The sequence below is a fragment of the Xenopus laevis genome, chromosome 9_10S, assembly GCF_017654675.1.
Source record: "Xenopus laevis strain J_2021 chromosome 9_10S, Xenopus_laevis_v10.1, whole genome shotgun sequence".
Lineage (NCBI taxonomy): Eukaryota > Metazoa > Chordata > Amphibia > Anura > Pipidae > Xenopus > Xenopus laevis.
Genome location: NC_054388.1, coordinates 94,975,826 through 94,995,967, shown reverse-complemented (window position 1 = coordinate 94,995,967; position 20,142 = coordinate 94,975,826).

The following is a 20,142-nucleotide window of genomic DNA, read 5'->3' as shown; positions in this document are numbered from 1 at the left end:
AGAATCACATTCAAGATCTTTGTGATTCAATCTGGGCAAATGAAGCAAACCAGGAACTTCACAAAAAAGTATCAAGTACAATAGTAACATCTTTACTGGAGCATCATTGAACAGCACCCACCCATAAACCTGGTTAGTGATAGGGAGCCTGCTTCTTCCTTGACCCCTGACATTCTACTTTTTTAATCCGCATAAAGCATCCAAACAATGAAATGTAACACAGATTCATAGTTGATGTTTATAAAATGTTTGTATTTAATACATTGAATAACCAGTAACTGTGATCAGCAAGCTTTTTCACATCTGCCTGTAATTAACTCACAAATGAGAAATGAGTACATGTTTACATTACTGCGATTTAAATAATAAGTGGATGACTGTCATTAAAAACATTTTGTGTTAATTGATTATAATTATGTTATCTTTATGAATTGTATTTAAAGAACTGTGTGCTTAAACTGAAATGACTTCTTTTTGCAACGATAATAGTTTCAGACGTTATAGTTTTGCAATAATAGCGTTTAGGTGAATGTAGGGTAAAATAAGCGGTTTGTTTTTCTCTTTATGCATTTATCTATCAAATGGTCTATTATTCTGTGTCTACCAGGGCCGGGACTAGGGGTAGGCAGAAGAGGCACCTGCCTAGGGTGCAAAACTTGGGGGCGCGTCATATGGAGTCTACCCCTAGTCTGGCAAGCGTTTCCCCAGCGAAAAGGACTAAGTTAGTTGCACTCAGTAGTCAACACACATCCTCAGTAGCACACGCCTGTTGCGCTGTTCCGCTGTAGCTCCCACGCGGCCACGGTTGAGCATGACCGCACGCAATTGCCATCGGCAATTGTAAATAGGATTGTGTAATTTACTTGATCATCATTTTTCAAAAGAAGAATTTCAATTTAAAAAAATCAACCACATGCCTGTGATATGCAGATTTTAGAAATCACTGAAAAATTTGGAGAAAAATATTTTTTGTCAAGATTAACAGTATATGGAAAAACTGAGAAAACTTTTTTATACTGCGATTTTCCCTGAATCTTGCCAAAATGAGCTCTCAAATATTGGTTTTAGAATGTCCATTGTGTATGTTCATATGACTTCAAAATTGATGTCCAGACACTAAATGCTAAAGTGGAAGGGTACATACAATTTATGGAGGGAGCATTTTACTTAATGGACAATAGTCATTCTTCACAAACCTTGAAGGGCCTTTTTACTAAGAGGCAACTACAGAGCAGATACACATTACTTTGGTTGAAGTCCAAAAATGATTTCAAAAGAATTTTAAAGAGAGCAACATATAATCCCTTGAAATGAAAATGTAGAAGGGAAACCGCATTCTAAGAAAGAATTGAAAGCACTGCAGGAGTTTTCGAACAAAAGGGACCTACTGTCTGACGAAGACTGCAACACGGTTACCTGAAATGCTAATAACTATGTTGTTAAGTTTAGCGCCAGGAAAAAACTGTTCACCCTACATCAAGACTGAAAATGTTTGCAAATATCTTTTTTATGAACAAGCAAAGGTTACTTTTAAAGGTTACCTACAGCAATAAAAGGACAACCTAGAGCTCAAGTAACTTTGATTCAGGAACTAATGAAATGTTTAGGTACTGTAGGTGCATAATGTTTCTAATGAATCAACACGTCACAGTATATTTACATGTGCAGCTGATGAATGGAATCGAAAACTGCCATTATAAAGTTGTAGCCTGTGTTTTTTAATAGGTAGGTTTTGCTGACATACTGTAAAGCTTTATATAGAATGAGAATAATAACAGTAATACCGTATGTGCCATTAATATAGACGTAAAGAACAATCATGACCCCTCCCAAATGTCTCTCTCCGGTAAAAAGAAACTTGAAAGGGGACATGATCACTTTTTACAAGTACATTAGAGGACATTTTAGACAAATAGCTGGGGACCTGTTTTCCCATAAAGAGGATCACTGCACTGCACCCATTAGACAAGAGGAACAGAACTTTCACTTGAAGCAGCATAGTTTGTTCTTCACAGTGAGTGTAGTGAGGTTGTGGAATGCACTGCGGATGTTGTTGTGATGGCTGATTCAGTTAATGCCTTTAATAATGGCTTGGATGATTTCTTGGACAAGCATAATATTCAATGCTATTGTAGTACTAAAATCTATAGTTAATATAGATATGGGTATATAAAGTTTATGTGAGTGTATAGGGGTTGAACTTGATGGTCTTCAATTCAACGTAACTAAGTAAATTACACAAGGGTATCACAAAATTAGGTTCATACTTCTATCAATGAATGTGTATTTCAAGATTTGCATCCCAATACCCATAAGCACTCAGCGTTGCCTCTTCTCCAGATACAGTATGACAGATTGCGGTACAGATTGTACAGTTCAGACTAAATCATAGTAAATTGTATGTGTTAAGTTTTAATAGGACTGACTTTGGTTGGTAAAAGTTTAAATTAAAATGACCCAGAGATTGTGATCGGCGAATCTGACCCGTTTTGCTTCACCTGAAATTCACAAAACATGCACTGGTCAATGGCCAACAATTTTTTGTTTCGATGCGCAAACATTTTTTTCAACCATTGGAGTCTATGGTGTCTTTTTGCAGCAAAACCTGGAAAATATTTTGCTCATCACTACCCAGGGACTTTAGTATTATATTTGATTTTTGAGACAATGATTTAATGATAAATGGGTGAGAACGTTTCAAACTACAACCAATCTTAATCTGCTGCTTCCTAACCTTCGCCCAAACCAACCTGAAGTCCTCTTCCATTTTATAACCTGTACCCACCACAACTCTTGATGTCATATATTGGTAGAATCAGTCACCAGAGTCCTGCTTGAATTTTGACCTCCCCGAACCCCTACCTACGGGCTCACCTACTTGGCTTGATCCTGCTCAACCTGTGGGTAACATAGTAATAGTAAATAGGTTGAAAAAAAGACAACACATCCATCAAATTTAACTGAAAATTAAGTCTATATATATAATCTGCCTGCTAGTTGATCCAGAGAAAAGCAACAAAAAAAAACATTTAAAGCCTCAGAGGGGAAACGCTCCTTGCTGACTCCAAGATGGCAATTGGACTAGTCGCTGGACCAACTTGTGCTATGAGCTTAACCTGTATTCCCTCACTTGCTAAACACTGATACATTATGTACAATACCCTCCCCATAGTCATTAATGAACAAGCTTAATAAAAGTGGACCCAAGACAGAGCCCTGAAAGACCCCGCCGGCGTCTCGTTTTTGATGCCGGCATCCGTTTTTGACGCTGGCGTCCATTTTTTGACGCCGGCAAATTTTTGCCAGCGGACATTTTGCAAATCTATTTGCCGGCAGCGAATTATACAAATTTGGCCTGGCGAATAAATTCGCACATCACTATTTATGAATGCAAAAATGAGCAAAGTACTCACAGAGGGAGATAAGCAACTTAAATAGAAAATATTGATGGAATAAGAGGTAAGGATTGTAGGCTATACCTCATTGTGCTGTCTGACCATCAACAAAAAACTTGCTCATCATAATTTACAATAAAGTGACCGTATATGGTTTTAGACATTTGTTTTCATGTCTCTTATTTTTTTATAATCTTTTATACTTTTTCAAAAATAAAATCCATCTATTTTTTGAGGTCTTCGCCGTAAAATAAGCACAGACTAGAGATAGGGTGTATCGCAACTGATTTAATGGAACTAAATGTTGAAAAAAAAAATGTATATCCATCCAGTGGTGGGAAATGATTTTTAAGACTAACTTGGGTTACTAATTGTTCTTTTTATAACTAAATAATAGAATGTGCTTTCTTATTTTGCGTTATGTCTTTTTAATAATTTATATAATCGCCAGTTAATTACATACACTGTTCATCCTCTGATTAAATAGGGAAATGCACACAAAAGAAAAAAAAATGTTCATTATTGTTTTTGTAGCATGATATTAAGTTCTGCCATTTATCCTTGGCAAATTAATTGCATCTGATCTTATCAACGATCTTTAAACCCTACTAAGCAGCCTCAGTACAAACATTCCTCCCTGTTATTATCCTGTTCTGAATGTTTCATTATACCCAGACAGAGACGCTACTAGTTCAAAACTGTGAGCTCACTGTAATTTCCATCAGCAAGTGCTTAACAAAGGCATTTTCCTTGGAACAGAAATGTCACTTGTAATCCTTATTCTTGCTCTTTCATAGAAAAATGTGGGTTTTCTTCTGCACATACACATCCCATTGTCTTTGGAAATCTATTTTTCTGTACACAGATTGATTTGTTGAGTTGAACATGAAAAATACAGGACTTGAAGGTATGTCTGTATGATTAGCAGCTTCCCCAAAGGGTAACATGTGTGCTTCTAGGGAAATGGTGTTATGATGTTCCATTGATAAATCATTGTACAACGTATGAGGGTTGACAACACGGAGTAATTTGTACATTTCAGCTGGGATCTTGACTGTCTATTCACAATTCATTCATTCCGGTAATGTGGTGTCTTTGTTGAAGGACTCAGAACAGGCTCCTACTTCTTCCATAAAAATACATGGCAACCATCGCCTCTAGAGGCATAAAAGCAACAAAGAGTAAGGCATCTCTTTGTTTCTTCGGCCCGGCGAATACTGTTCTTTGAGGTGCCTCTTCATTGCATTACAAGGACCATAAGATTATAGAGATATCTGCCTCCAGGTGCAGTTATTTCATGAGCCAATGGGAGAACCTTAAATTAGGTGGCAACAAGAGCAAAATACCCGGGGGTAGTAGGGTGCAAATGGCAACTTAGCAGTTTATTGACTTTGTTGTACAACTAAGACTATACACTTTTTGGTCCTTAAACATAGAAGGAAAATAAATGTTTCCAAGCATTCTACTAGACCCATGCTTTATCCAAATGTTGCCAAACTATTAAGACTGCAACTAAAACAAAAGGGAAATTTGTAAATTAAATTGCCACACAATATAGCTTTAAAAGTGGCTTTAAAGGCTATACATTGGCGGATTCATATATTGTATACTGCTCAGCAATTTCTGCCCTGCCATGTAAATACTGTACCATACCATCCACCCCCAGCTAAGAAACACTGCCTGAGATGCCATATGTTTATTGTTGCAATCTTTTTTTGTTGCAATCTATTTATTGTTGCAATCTATTTCTTGTATGCGCACACTTACATATTGTGCATAGTGATGGGCGAATTTGAAGCGAATTTCCATGTTTCACCGCCGGCGAATAAATTTGCGAAATTGCCTCAAAAATTTTCTAGCGTTAAAATATATTTTGGCGCCGGCGACAATTCTGATGCCGGCGACAATTCTAGGCGCCCATTTCGCAGGAAATACTCAAATTTTTCAGCGAAACGGGAGAAATCTGCCCATCACTAATTGTGCATGTTGGGTTCTTTTTCCATGGATGAGAAGTATTTGCTTGCAGATATCATTTAATTGTAGAAATATAGAAAAAAACGACACAACCATTAATGACCAATTTTAGCATCCCAAGGCAAAAACGAATGGATAAAAGTATCAAAACCGTACTGTAATGTATAATCCTCAGACCCGTGTTCAGCAGTACCCAGCTTCTATTCCCTGTATTTATTAAGACAGCTATAGGGGAGAGCATTTGCTGGGGTGAGCATTTCTAAGTGATTCATTTACAAGTGTGTCTGAATGAGTTTAACAAGCAGTTACAAACTGACATCTCTCCTGTTCTTCTGTTTATTGCAGGTCAATTTGCTGTTGTATTCACTTATATCAGTGCTGTGGTCCTGTTGTCTGCATTTGTGCACCTTTATTGGTCAATTTGCCATTAGTGATGAGCGAATAAATTCAGCAGGCACTACTTCGCTGCAAAATTCCGTGTTTCGCAGCGGGCAAATCAATTTGCGAAACTGACGAGAAAAGTAGTGTGCGTCAAAACCAACCATATTCGGACGCCCATTGACTTTAACATCGGCGTCAAAATTTACGCGAGTGTCAGAATTGCCACTGTCATCAAAGTTGACGCGGGCGTCAAAATTCTAATTTTATAAATTTTCCGACATTTCACGAATTTCACTGCAAATTTTTCAGCGAGACAAAATGAGACAAATTGGTCCATTATTTGCTATGCATATCTGCACTCACACCCACCACTGTGCTATAATTATATATTATTAGGGGGTCGTTGACCTTTAAGTTAACTTTTATTATTTTATAGAATGGCTAATTCTAGGCAACTTTTAAATTGGCCTTCATTATTCATTTTTGTATAGTTTCCAAATTATTAGACTTCTCTTTCAGAATCTTTCTTTTTTTTGTAACTTAAATTTTATTTCTCAGCAAAGAAAGATACAGCAATAACATGTCGGATACAATTCTGGCAAAGACCAATGAAAAAAAAATGACATGAGCTTCAAATAACATGGTGGGGTCTATCGCAGACATGCTTAATACGTGTTATACATGTTACATCGTATACATAACAATGAGTATTAAAACAAGTATATAAAGTCAAACATCATGGGAGAGGAGGAAAAGAAAGACAGATAGAAAACAATTAAAGAGGGGGGGGGGGTGGGAGTAGTAGGGGAAGGGGTCCTATGCTCACTGAATGCTAACCACGTCACCATACCATGCGTGTAGACTCTTTCAGAATCTTTCCAGCTTCCAACTGGGGGTCACTGACCCTTATCTAAAAAAACAAATGCTCCGTATGGCTACACATTTATTGTTATTGCTACTTTTACTCCTCTCATATTAATAATTTTTCTCTTTTTCAAAAGAATGCATGGTTGTGAGGGTAATTTGGACCTTAGCAACCAGATTGCTGAAATTGCAAACTGGATGAACCAGCGCCACCTCAAACTCAACCTTACAAAACTGAATAACATTCTTTCTACCAAAGCCTGTTCCTACTCCCCCACTTACTATCTCTATTGATAGCATGCTCATTAAGAACTCAGCACGCAGTCTGGGGGGTAATCTTTGACTCCTCTCTCTTGTCACTTTTGCCAAAATCTATCCCTTTCTTTCACCTGCTATGGCCAAGAGAGACATTAATGTATGTTTTCATCCTATCCCGACTAGACTACTGTAACCTCGTACTAACTGCCTCCCTAACTACCATCTCTCCCCTCTACAATCTGTATTAAATACTAAATAGGACTATTAAATACTAAGTCCTTATAATGGCTTCCCAAAAAACAAAGAACAACTTACAAACTCCTCCTCATAACCTTCAAAGCCCTCATCTCTTGTCTAGCTATGGGGGAAATTTACTTACCTGCGAAAATTCGCCGGCAAATTTTCAGCAATGAAAGGGAAGATGCACTAGTGTTCAATTATGCCTAGCGAAACTTCGTTAGAGGTCTTCGCTCAGGCTAATTTGCATACAGTGGGAAATTATAAAGTTGAATAGACTTATATGTTGCAGCAAATACATTACATTACACCAGGCCCGGGGCAAGCCACCTGGACGCCCAAGGCAACCCGGCTGGCCGATTCGCCCCCTTGCCGGCACAGCTCCTGAGTGCTCATGCACGCTCGCGTCCGGGATTGCGCGTGTCACAGAGTGTGAGCGTCATGGAGGATACACATCCCGGAGTGCGCATGCGCACGCTTTCCGAAATGCGCATCTGCAGTCAATATTTAAATTTGTGGAGGGGGAACCAGTGCTGATGGAAGAGAAAGGGTTCGGACCAGGGGTAGGCTGAAGGAAGAGGTACGTGCTTGGTGCCCCCACTTCATTAAGCCCTAGGCACGTGCCTCTTCTGCCTACCTCTAGTTCCGGCCCTGCATTACACAAGTCCAGGGCACCTTAATATTATTATTATTATTAACATGTATTTATATAGCGCCAACATATTGCGTAGCACTGTATAAAGAAAATAGAGTTGTTATATTGCCCTACACATGAGCCCACTGTATAGTTTATGTGCCATATGTTAGGAAATGTATGGGGGGAACTCGGTTACCCAAAAAAATTTAAGGACTTTTGCATGCTATTACTCTGAAAAAAGGAAAAGTCGCCAGCGTTTTTTGGGACTTTATTCACTAAAAATATGATGTAAGTAACAGAAGAATGAGGAAGATCTATGCAATCCAGTGCCTGGTCTGAGCTGGCGAAGGCAAGTCCTGCGAAAGAGTTAACATTCAGTAAAATCCGCATCATAGTGAATTTGGGGAGTAACGTCCATTCGCCAGAGTGAAAATTTGCCTGGCAATAGAGTGCGAATGACCGCTAGCGCCTGCCTCTTAGCGAAGTTACGCTTGCGGGCGTTAGTAAATCGGCGAAGTGCCTGAAAGTGGTAGCACTGTCAAATTATTGCCAGTGTTACTCACTTTGCCCTTTAGTAAATCTGCCCCTATATGTTCCTGGCCAAATCCTCTGTTCCTCTCAGATCAACCATTTGTTTGCACCCTCCATTACTAATGCTGTTTTCCACATCAAACTTTTCTCTCATGCTGCTTATATCTGGAATGCCATTCCTGAATTTCTCCAGAGAGAATTCACCCTCAATGTCTTAAAGGAGAAGGAAAGCCCCAGGGCGCAAAACCCCTCCCCCCCTCCCCTGTGTTGCCCCCCCTCCCTCCTCCCCCCTGGCCTACCTGTCCCCCTGGGCAAATGCCCCTAACTTGTTACTCACCCCTCTGCGCAGGTCCTGTCCACGGAGTTCGCAGTCGCCATCTTCTCCCACGCGCGTCTTCTTCCTGCTCTGACTGGCGTCTTCTGGCGCATGCGCAGTAGGAACAGGTACCGGTACAGCTCTATTGCGCATGCGCCGAATGTCACGAAGTGAAATCGGAAAACTTCATGACATTCGGCGCATGTGCAATAGAGCTGTACCGTACCTGTTCCTACTGCGCATGCGCCAGAAGACGCCGGTCAGAGCAGGAAGAAGACGCGCGTGGGAGAAGATGGCGACTGTGAACTCCGTGGACAGGACCTGCGCAGAGGGGTGAGTAACAAGTTAGGGGCATTTGCCCAGGGGGACAGGTAGGCCAGGGGGGAGGAGGGAGGGGGGGCATCACAGGGGAGGGGGGAGGGGTTTTGCGCCCTGGGGCTTTCCTTCTCCTTTAAGAACTAAACTCAAAGACACCTCTTGCATAACACCTGAACTGGGAACTGACTCTTATATGGCAGTGTCTGTATTTGTACATTACTCTTCCATTTAAACTGTAAGCTCTATGGAGCAGGGACCTCCATCCTTTTGTCTATTTGACAATAAGCACTTAATATGTATTGTAACTATACTTAATATTTATGTGTAATGTATTTTGTACTTATTATTGCAATGACTAGTGATGGGCGAATCTGTGCTGTTTTCCGCACAATTCGCGAAACGGTGAAAAATTCACGAAGCACATTGAAGTCAATGGGCATAAAAATAATTTTGACGCGAGTGTCAATTTTTATGCGCATGCCAATTTTGACGTGCAACAATTTTTTTTGGCTTCCCCCCGATTTTTTGGTGACAAATTGCAGAAATTCAATGCAAATTTGTGTCTGGCGAATCTATTCACCCATCCCTAGCAATGTTTCTTTTACTTATTTATAGTGATGGGCGAATTTGCACCGTTTCGCTTCGCCGAAAAATTTGCGAATTTCGCGCGAAATTCGCGAAACGGCGAAAAATTCGCGAAACGGCGCCGGCGTCTCGTTTTTGACGCCGGATTTTTTTCCGCAAATTTTCGCGGGCGTTTCGCAAATTTATTCGCCTGCCGCGAATCGCGCAAATTCGCCGCGAATTCGCGCCTGGCGAATAAATTCGCCCATCACTACTTATTTATTGTTCTGCTGTAAAGTAATTGGCCCTCAAGGGGAGCTGTACAAATAAAAATATACATACATACAGTACATATTTAGCTATTTTGATTACATACATCAGAGACATCCTTCAGAAAGTCTTCCATATGTTGTTAGACTACAATCCCTTAAATTCCAACAGGCTGGGTTGCTGTTTACTTAAAATACCCTCACTGTATGACTTTTGTTCAAAAATCCTACACAAGCAAGAGAGGGGCATCTGTAAGGATTGTAACAGCCCAGTAGCACATTTCTCACATGGCCTATAGTTGATATTGTTCTAACTAGTGATGGTCAAATTTATTTGCCAGGCGGGAATTCGCAGCAAATTCCCGCGATTCGCTGCCAGCGAACAAATTTGAGAAACCGCCGTGAAAACTCACCAATGAAAATTGCTGGCGGGAAAAAGAAATGGGCGCCAGCGTCCGTTTTTTGGATGCCGGCGCAATTTCACCAAAAACGGACACCAGCGTCTAAAGCGTAAGCCGGTGTCAAAAACGAGACGCCGGCGCTGTTTCATTAATTTTTTGCCGTTTTGTGAATTTCACAGGAAATTTGCGAATTTTTCAGCAAAGCGAAACGCCCCAATTTGCCCATCACTAGTTATAACAGCAGGGACAGTATACAGCAGTGCATATTATTTAACAAAAAATATTGAACAGGGTTGTTTTAATAATACCCGTATATACTCGAGTATAAGCCAAGGTACCTAATTTTACCTCCAAAACTGGGAAAGCTTATTGACTCGAGTATAAGCCTAGGGTGAGAAATGTAGCAGCTTCTGGTAAGTTTCAATCAAAAAATTGAGGGTTTCTGCTCCCATTGGATGTGCCAGCGTCTCGTTTTTGGATGCCGGTGACCATTTTTGGACGTCGGCGAATATTCTTGGAGACTATTCTTGGACGCCGGCGACTATTTTTGGATGCCGGCGACTATTCTTAGGCACCGGCGACCGTTTTTGCGCTTGACCCGAGTATAAGCTGAGGTAGAGTTTTTAAGCATATTTTGGGGGCTGAAAAACTCGGCTTATACTCGAGTATATACGGTACTATGCTAAATATTGATTTAAGGTAAAAGCCATTTGCCAATTTGGAATCAGATCAGAGATTTTCTCCCTCCATTTACCAAAATTATAATGGCTTTACTGATGCCTTCCAGCTTTTTCTGGGTCAGTGCGATAGGAATTATCAGTGAGTGATGGATGGAGCATGATGCACATGTCTTCCGCCTAATGTCTTCTTTTATAAATAAATATAAAGCTCTCGCTATTACCGGCTTCATCGAAAATAGAACCTGAAATGGGTGAAGCACAAAAAAGGCTTCAACATAAAAATACAGAGCAAGTGACTGTGCTCGACCACCACAATGCATTTGAAACAAGCTGCCATACTCGTTTGTGTCATTCTGACCTTTGTTGAATACAAAGCTTTTATGTTTTAAGATAAAAGACAAGTTGAAATTGAAGAATTTGTTGGTTCAAAAAAGAACACAGATCCACTTCTCTGCACATTTAGGGAGGAATAATGTATCCTGGCTGTGAGGTTCCAGCAGTGACAGAATATTTAACGTATAACACACATCTGAAAAACACCATGATTTCATTTAGAAAGTATAGCGGCCAGAAGCAATTTTGTATTTTTAATTCTGCATTAAGACATGGAGGAGACAAGTTGAGTTCAAATTTTTGTATTTTAACAAATTGATAACATCTCATGGATAATAAACTAGGATATCTATTTGCGGGAATGATGGCACAACATTACAGCAAGCGGCAGAATGACATGAAAATGGGCCAGTTTAATATAGCAGTTTAATATAGCTGTCAGTCTGTGCAGTAACAACACGTGGACGAGATCAAGCAGAACTTCAAGCCCGATACAAGGATAATGTGCAGATTTCAGACTAGCTGGGTGAAACATCTCTTTTTCCTTTACCTGATGAATAAATAATGTCGAACACACCATTTCTTGACAGCGAAAATGAAAATAGCATTAAATATGGAATACATGCTCTGTAACATGGAAAGAAATGCGCATATGATGTATTGACTGGATACATGTTTCTAAACTTAGCAGCTGTGCAAAACATATACATTACAGCTGCTACTGTACATATGTCTATACTGGGCCTATTCCTATGATTAAGGACAGAAGTGCCTGAAACGCATCAAGTGTTTAAAGGGCATGTAAATCCTAAAATAGAATAAGGCTAGAAATGCTGTATTTTGTATACTAAATATAAACATGAACTTACTGCACCACAAGCCTAATCAAACAAACAATTTATGCTTTCAAAGTTGGCTACAGGGGGTCACCATCTTGTAACTTTGTTAAACATCTTTGCAAGACTAAGACTGTGCACATGCTCAGTGTGGTCTGGGCTGCTTAGGGATCGTCATAAACAAAGCTGCTTGAGTTCTGCATGGCTGGGAAGTAAGGTGGGGGCTCCCCCTGCTGTTCATAAGTATGATTGTTTCCCTGCTCAGCAGTTAGGGACTGTCTGACAATTCCTATCCACAGCAGTAAATGAGGGAAGAATTTCACTGCATACAGTCAGGTTTCTTATAAAAACGGTACACATTTTTTAATTAAAGTATATTGGAGATAGGTTTCTTTTTCATTAAAGAAAGTAAAAATGGGGTTTTATTTTTTTGCCTTTACATGCCCTTTAATGCTGTCAATGTTTTTAGGCGATGCGGAATAAAGATTCAAGTTCATCGAAGTTGTGGTTATCGCTTTTTTATCCTGATTCTGTGATGGCAAAGAAAGCGAGCACACACCCGATGTACAGTATACTGTACCTGTGAAGGGAAATGTATGTAAGTTAGCAGCGCTGAAATTGAAAGGTGATTCCTTATTTCTCATAGGTCTGTTCTGATACATGTATACGTGTATACGTGTGAACCTTGACACATGAGCAGAACACCATGAGGGCTACTCTCTGCCTTTCAGATTAAATATCCTATTGCAGCAAATCCTGCAGGCACAAGTGCTCTGTAGATGTGGCCCGAGAGGTGTGATTACACACTTGTTTCCCTGAAACTATTAATTGAGCCGTTGTGTGGGGATAAAGATGCAAATTAGTCCTTCAGCGAGGTCTTATGGGAGGTTACTAATAGTGATGGGTCAATTTATTTGCAGCAAATCCTGAGTTTTGCCGCCAGCAAATAAATTCACAAGACTGCAGTGAAAATCGCCGGCATTCAAAAACATGGACACCAGCGTCGATGGACGCTGGCGCATTTTCACCGTTTCGTGAATTTCGCAGTAAATTAGCAAATTTTTCGGCAAAACAAAACTGGACAAACTCGCCCATCACTAGTTACTAGTGATGGGCGAGCAGCCATGAAACCCGCAAGACCAGTGGGTTTACCCGTGAGTTGGCTGGTTCTGCAGAAGATTGCTGGGACTTCACTCTGCTGGCAAGCATTAATAATTACAGACATTTTACAATTTTGTAAATTTATTTGTGTATTAAAGGAGAACTAAATCCCCCCTACCAAAAGTCCCCCCCCCAATCTTGCAGGCATTGCCCCCCTCTCAGTCCCAGTGATGTGCTTTGGTGTTAAAAAAAACCCTTTAAAACATTCTCACCATTAAATGCAGAGAAGCGCAGCGGAGCTCCTTGTCACCATCTTCCAGATCTTCATGTAGCCTTCAGGTCTCACAGCTGATTTGCGCATGTGTAGTTGAAGACAAAGCTTTATATGAATGGGAACATCAACGATAGTTGTGCCATTGATTAAACTGAATTGAATTGAATCTCGAATTGAATGTCTTAAAAAACAGTTTGAGATTTACAAACACTCCCATTGACTTCAACATGAACTAGCCACTGCATTATAAGAAGACTTTTCCAGTTTATTTTGCTTAATAAATCAAATGTTGATAAACTGTTCCCAAGATAAAACTTGTGTTGGGAATTTACATGTTATGGTTAGTGATGGGTGAATTGATTTGCCTGGCACGAATTTGCGGTGAATTTCCACGTTCTCCAATGGCAAATAAATTTGCGAATCTCCCGCAAAAATTCACCGGTGAAAATTCTCCGGCAACAAATTCCGATTTTCACGATTTTTCTGTGAAAGTGTTCGAATTGCTAGATTTTTTGTGAAAACACTCGAATTGCTCGATTTTTTTGTGAAAATGTTTGAATTACTCGATTTTTATAGTGAAAACTTTCGAATTGCTAGATTTTTTAGTGAAAATGTTTGAATTGCTCGATTTTTATGGTGAAAACTTTCGAATTGCTAGATTTTTATTGTAAAAATGTTTGAATTGCTCGATTTTTATAGTGAAAACTTTCGAATTGCTATATTTTTTAGTGAAAATGTTTGAATTGCTCGATTTTTTTGTGAAAATGTTCGAACTGCTAAATTTTTTTGTGAAAATGTTCGAATTGCTAATTTTTTTCGTGAAAACGTTCGAATTGCTCGATTTTTTCATGAAAATTTTTTCCGTTAACATTCCAATTTCAAGATTTTTCGTGAATTTTTCACAGTTTTTCCAATTTTGCGGGAAATTCGCTAATTTTTCGGCGAAGCGAAACTTGAGAAATTTGCCCATCACTACTTATGGTTACAAAGTGTGAGGATAGTATAAAAAGGTTATTTATATACAGTATATGAATTAATGCAATTTATTGTGATTGTAGAGATGACCCATTAAAAAAAACTAATTGGCATATTCATAAATGTGTGTGTATGTTTTAGGCTAGCTTAATGACTAAAATTACACCATTTTTTACATCACTCAAGCGCTGAACTGGCATCAATAGCCCAATTCATACAACAAATAATTTCAGGGATTGGTATAAATATCAACAACATTTAACTGCCTTTACCACAATTTTTTTTTTGCTAACAACTCATTTTACATCAGATTTTTACTCTTGGCTACACATTCACAAAAAATGATTATACAACTTTATAAATAGGCATGATTTTACACTGTGTACCCTGGAGTTAATGCTGTGATGCTTGGTGTATTTTAACACTTTCTCTTCAACTACATATTGCGTTTCGTTTGTTGGCAGTTTATTGGATGAAACTTCTTTTGCATTAAAAAATGCCATTTAACTACAAAAGATTTGAAACAAGACAAAATTTGCATTGACACCAACACATTTGGCAAAATTTCAGCTAAATTCTGGGAATTTATGGGAATGTTTCACTCATTAATACTGCATAGCTAAAATGAAAAAAAAAAAGTTTATTTGTCAAGAGCCAAAATGCACTTTTCTACAAAGATTTTTCTGTCCATTCATTTATTTCTCCTGGCATTAAAATTCTAAAAGTTCAGACTTACCAGAAACATTCAAACCAATGGGGACACCATAGTGTTATTAAATCAAAATCTTTATAATGTACAGTTCCAGTTACTCAGAAAAGAGTTGAGAATTTTCAAGCTGTTCTTGGGTCTACTGATGCCTGAGCAAAAATGCAAGCAACAAATTACATGTAATAGAAAACAAAAATGCTCTCTGGAATCTCATGCATGAAATTGTAATAAATAAATCAAGAAGAATTTTCCAATTTTGAATCACAACACGTAAATCTACCTCTGAAATTTCCTCTTGATTTGGCCCAATTTCAATCATGAGATGCCATAGAGCATACTGCACACAAACTTAAAAAAAACCCTGCACTGTAGAATAAAGTCATTAACTAATTTTTGCGTTTTCACAAAACCTTTATTACATTAAAGGGATACTGTCATGGGAAAAAAAATTTTTTCCAAAATAAATCAGTTAATAGTGCTGCTCCAGCAGAATTCTGCACTGAAATCCATTTCTCAAAAGAGCAAACAGATTTTTTTATATTCAATTTTGAAATCTGACATGGGGCTAGACATATTGTCAATTTCCCAGCTGCCCCAAGTCATGTGACTTGTGCTCTGATAAACTTCAATCACTCTTTACTGCTGTACTGCAAGTTGGAGTGATATCACCCCCTCCCTTTTTCCCCCCAGCAGCCAAACAAAAGAACAATGGGAAGATAACCAGATAACAGCTCCCTAACACAAGATAACAACTGCCTGGTAGATCTAAGAACAGCACTCAATAGTAAAAACCCATGTCCCACTGAGACACATTCAGTTACATTGAGAAGGAAAAACAGCAGCCTGCCAAAAAGCATTTCTCTCCTAAAGTGCAGGCACAAGTCACATGACCAGGGGCAGCTGGGAAATTGACAAAATGTCTAACCCCATGTATGATTTCAAAATTGAATATAAAAAAATCTGTTTGCTGTTTTGAGAAATGGATTTCAGTGCAGAATTCTGCTGGAGCAGCACTGTTGACTGATTCATTTTGAAAAAAAAAAAATTTCCCATGACAGTATCCCTTTAAAGCTAATAATTGCAAATTGCAAATTGTTCAAATTGTAAATATCTTTCCCATAAATGCTTTTACCTATTGCTTCTCTCTCCATTAGTCGAATTACTGTTTTTTCTTCACTACAAAGAGAAATCAATTTAACCAGTGATATCAGGCTCTCACTGCACAGAAATAACTGTATTTCCCAAATTATATTATGCATGGCACCTCTAAAAGCTTTGAGAGAATATTTTGTACATAATAAAACGCATAATACAAGTGAAGGCAGAGTATGTATTTATTGATTCCATTTAGGCCACATTAATTACAGAGTCTTATTTATCAGGCTGAAATGATGGGATTTTAACCAAGCACACAAAGGTAGCCATAGATAAGACTGTTCTTACATTGATAACTATGAAGCAGGAAAAGGAAACAGGAACAGCAGTGAAAGAGCATCTAGTCCCTTAGGGGCCATATTTTAACTGTGCTTCTAGAGTTCGAGGCCCTATGAATTATCATCTTTTTTTTTTTCCCCAAAAAGAGATGTCACCTTATGCGGTGTTGATTTCTTTGAGCATCCCTAGCAAAGTTTCCTCGGGAAATTGGCAAATGAGTCGGAAAACATTTAATACATAAACACATCCATCAAACCTGAAAACTGAAAAATGCATTTGATCTTTTGATGACACGACGAGGCCTCGCATAATTCAAAAGCAAAAGGGGATGAAGAATCATGATGATGACACAAATTTTGGTAAGAATGTATGGTATAAGGAAAGGGATGACAGCTGTGCCCTTCTGAAATACGAGCAATCCTTTCCAAATTTTCTGCTAATGCAATCCATGGGGTGGTTGATCATAATCTTTTGGCTTGTTAAGAGTTGAATTCAATGATTAAAGAAGATGACATTTCTATTTAGGCCAGGCCCACATAAATCTCATTTCATATCTTAAATATCTAAATACATCTTAAAAAATGTATATCTTAAATGACAGCTCCCAATAGACAGCAGAAATATCATAGTGAGTGAATGTAAAACGCTAATGAAATGATACAGAGGGGTTTTCTGAGGAAGTGTAGCTGCTAATATATTGGATTATTACGATTTTGTTAAAAAATTAAAAACAAAAACATAAGAATATTTTTATCAGTCAAGGAGCTGTTAACTTAAGCATTATAAGTCTACTGCTTGATAATGGCCCCTGTTTTGTGGAATCAACTCTATGCGTCTATGGCCAAAAGTACGGTATGTGGATCCTGCTTATTGCAGGGCCAGAATTAGGGGTAGGCAGGGTAGGCAACTGCCTAGGTTGCAACTCGGTGAGGGTGGGATTTGGGGGAAAAAACTGCACTACTGTTACTGCTCCCTGCTGCTGCACAGAGCAGTGGTTATGGGGGAGCAGTGGTGGGAATAGAGGCAGTGGTCAAGGGGTCAGGTTTGTGTCAGAAATCAGGAGTGGCAGTGGCAAAGGGCTTGAAGGGGAGGGTGGTGGCTTTTATGGCAACAGCAGTGGTAGAGGACCCAGTGGGGAATTGGGGAGGAGGCTTGTGTCTGGGTGCAGTGGGTATCGTCAAGTTTGCTTAGGGTGGCCTTGGGTACCTGAATTTCTCATCCTGACTCTGCCTTATTGTAATTACTGGAACTGACTCTTTAAGCCTCATTGACAACATAGGTTTCACTATGTAATATGATGACATTCTAGATCATTTGTGGCAACAGCTAAGCAAAGGCCCTCTCCAGTTTCAGCAGTATAATAGGTTCAGCTACCAAGTAAGGTCAGTTTGGAATGGGTTTTCAGAGATTGAAGTGGAGAAACTTGACTGGCCTGGTCTAAAACCAACTGAACATCCACATGGGATGAACTGGAATACTAATACAAATCAGGCCTAATCCCAGACATGAGTGTCAAACCTTGCTAATTCATATGGTTAGATGGAAGCAAATCCCACCAACAATGTTCCAATGTCTAGCAAAAAGCCTTACCAGCAGAGTAAAGCAAAAAGTCTGTTTTAGCAGCAAAAAGAGCATCAACCTCATTTGTTATGGAATGAGCTGTTGGACAGGCTGGTAATAACGTACTTTTAAGTGTATAGATATATACAATTCTCTTTGCTGCATATTTGAATCCATATTGTGCACTTGCCTATAAACATGTACAGTCCGCACAATAACTCTATGGAGAGAATAAACAGAACAAGCATTCATCCCTCAAGGTTACAGGGTAATAAGGAGTAAAACAATAGGAAAAGATATTATAGAACCAATTGGAAAAGTTACTCAAACTAGGAATTTTGTCATTTTGGAATGTCATGCTAGGGAGCATTCAGGTTGATAAACCTTAAAATATGGATTTTTGATAAACATGGTATTTGGGAATACAGCCATTAATTTCAACATAGATAGAATCATGATCACGAGAGATATAGTTAGTCATATCAGGTAAGATTTTTATAATTAATGATCAAGAATTGTCAAATGGCACTAACCTGGCCAAACATCTGACCGCATGAACGAATTGGACAGTATGAATCACCCTGCTATTTTGTTATTGGATGAACTTGATCCAAAATAGTTCAGAATGTTCAGCCAATATTTCTTTATACAATAAGTTCCTTTCTAGCTTATTATGAACACTTGATATTAGAATAAAGTCATAAATAAAGTGCCTGCCAAGCAACTTTGAAAATGTTGCTAATAACAAATTGTTTACACGTAGCATTATCAAGGGCAAACTAAACGTCTCTTAAAGCAGCAAGTTCAGCCCAATAACTAATAATGCCCCAAGTAGAAAAGCGGAATTATAATGTAGTGTTTAATTAAGGTTATTTATGCACCAGCTGAAAAAAAAAATGCTAAGACTTCTTGGCCTGCAGCAGTTTGTTAAATACAGCTATTCCCTGTGCAATTTTACAATGTTATTAATATGCATTTTAACACGTAACAAATACATATTATTGTTCGCTTGCGAAGGACGTTTTCATTATGTTTCTTTTATTACTGGCGTGCTTGTGAAAAAGTTTTAATACTTTACAGAAGAATGCTAAAAGTTACTAACATACAAAATATGCTCAATGTGAAAAATTATACCTTTGTGCGAACAGTTTTATTGCGCGAGAATTTAATATAGCTTTTGCAAACCCAAAAAAGTATTTAGCAACTCTCCACCAATTTTGGCATGTGTATAGATCTAATAGACATCTCAGCTTGAATGTCTTCAATTCCCTACATAGATTAGGGGTCAGGTGTCCCTGTACATTGTAACTGGAACTGGAGGCTAAGTAGTTCTCAGACCACTATCCCTAGACTGGATGTGCAGAGTATGGAGGAAGTAGAAACTGTTCTACAGGCAGTGCAGGCACTGGAAAACAAGCTAAGAGGCAGGTTAAACAGAGTAAGAAATGTACAAAGAAACAGCAAGGTAGGTTCATGGCCTATTATTAAGTGTTCATTAACATGAAACACATAAGACTGCCTCTGTTTGCTGGTGCAGGTACTAATTCCACATTTACTTTACTTCTCTGCCTATGGTGGACTGCTCATTGAGAACCTGCTCCAATGTACAAGGTTCATGGAACAGCACTAGAACAGACAGGGTTGGCAAGATACAGTAGGTACAAGAAGTGCCAAGCAAAGTACCATGCATTCAGTCACGGTTAGGGATTAGTGGTGTGCAGGAAAAAAAATGACCTGCACCCGACCCTAACCTACCCATCTATGATGTCATGAAACGGGCGTAGTGGGGCAGAATGGGCCTTTAAATAGATGCTGCTGGAACAAGAAGCCGGCACAGGAAGGCCTTAGGCAGGTACAGCAGAAGAAAGCGCTCAATCCAAACCTGTCCATGACTCCCAGATGGTGTTTACAAATCCAGGCCTGAATTTGTCGAAAGGCCATCAAGGCCCGGGCCTAAGGTGGCAGCATTTTAGGAGGCGGTATGCTGCCCAACCACACCCACATTGGTTCAGAAACACTGGGGATGCGCAGAAGATACAATCGTTTTTTTAATTTCCTGTGTGCCAATCCCCATTGCTCAGGGTAGCCCACACAT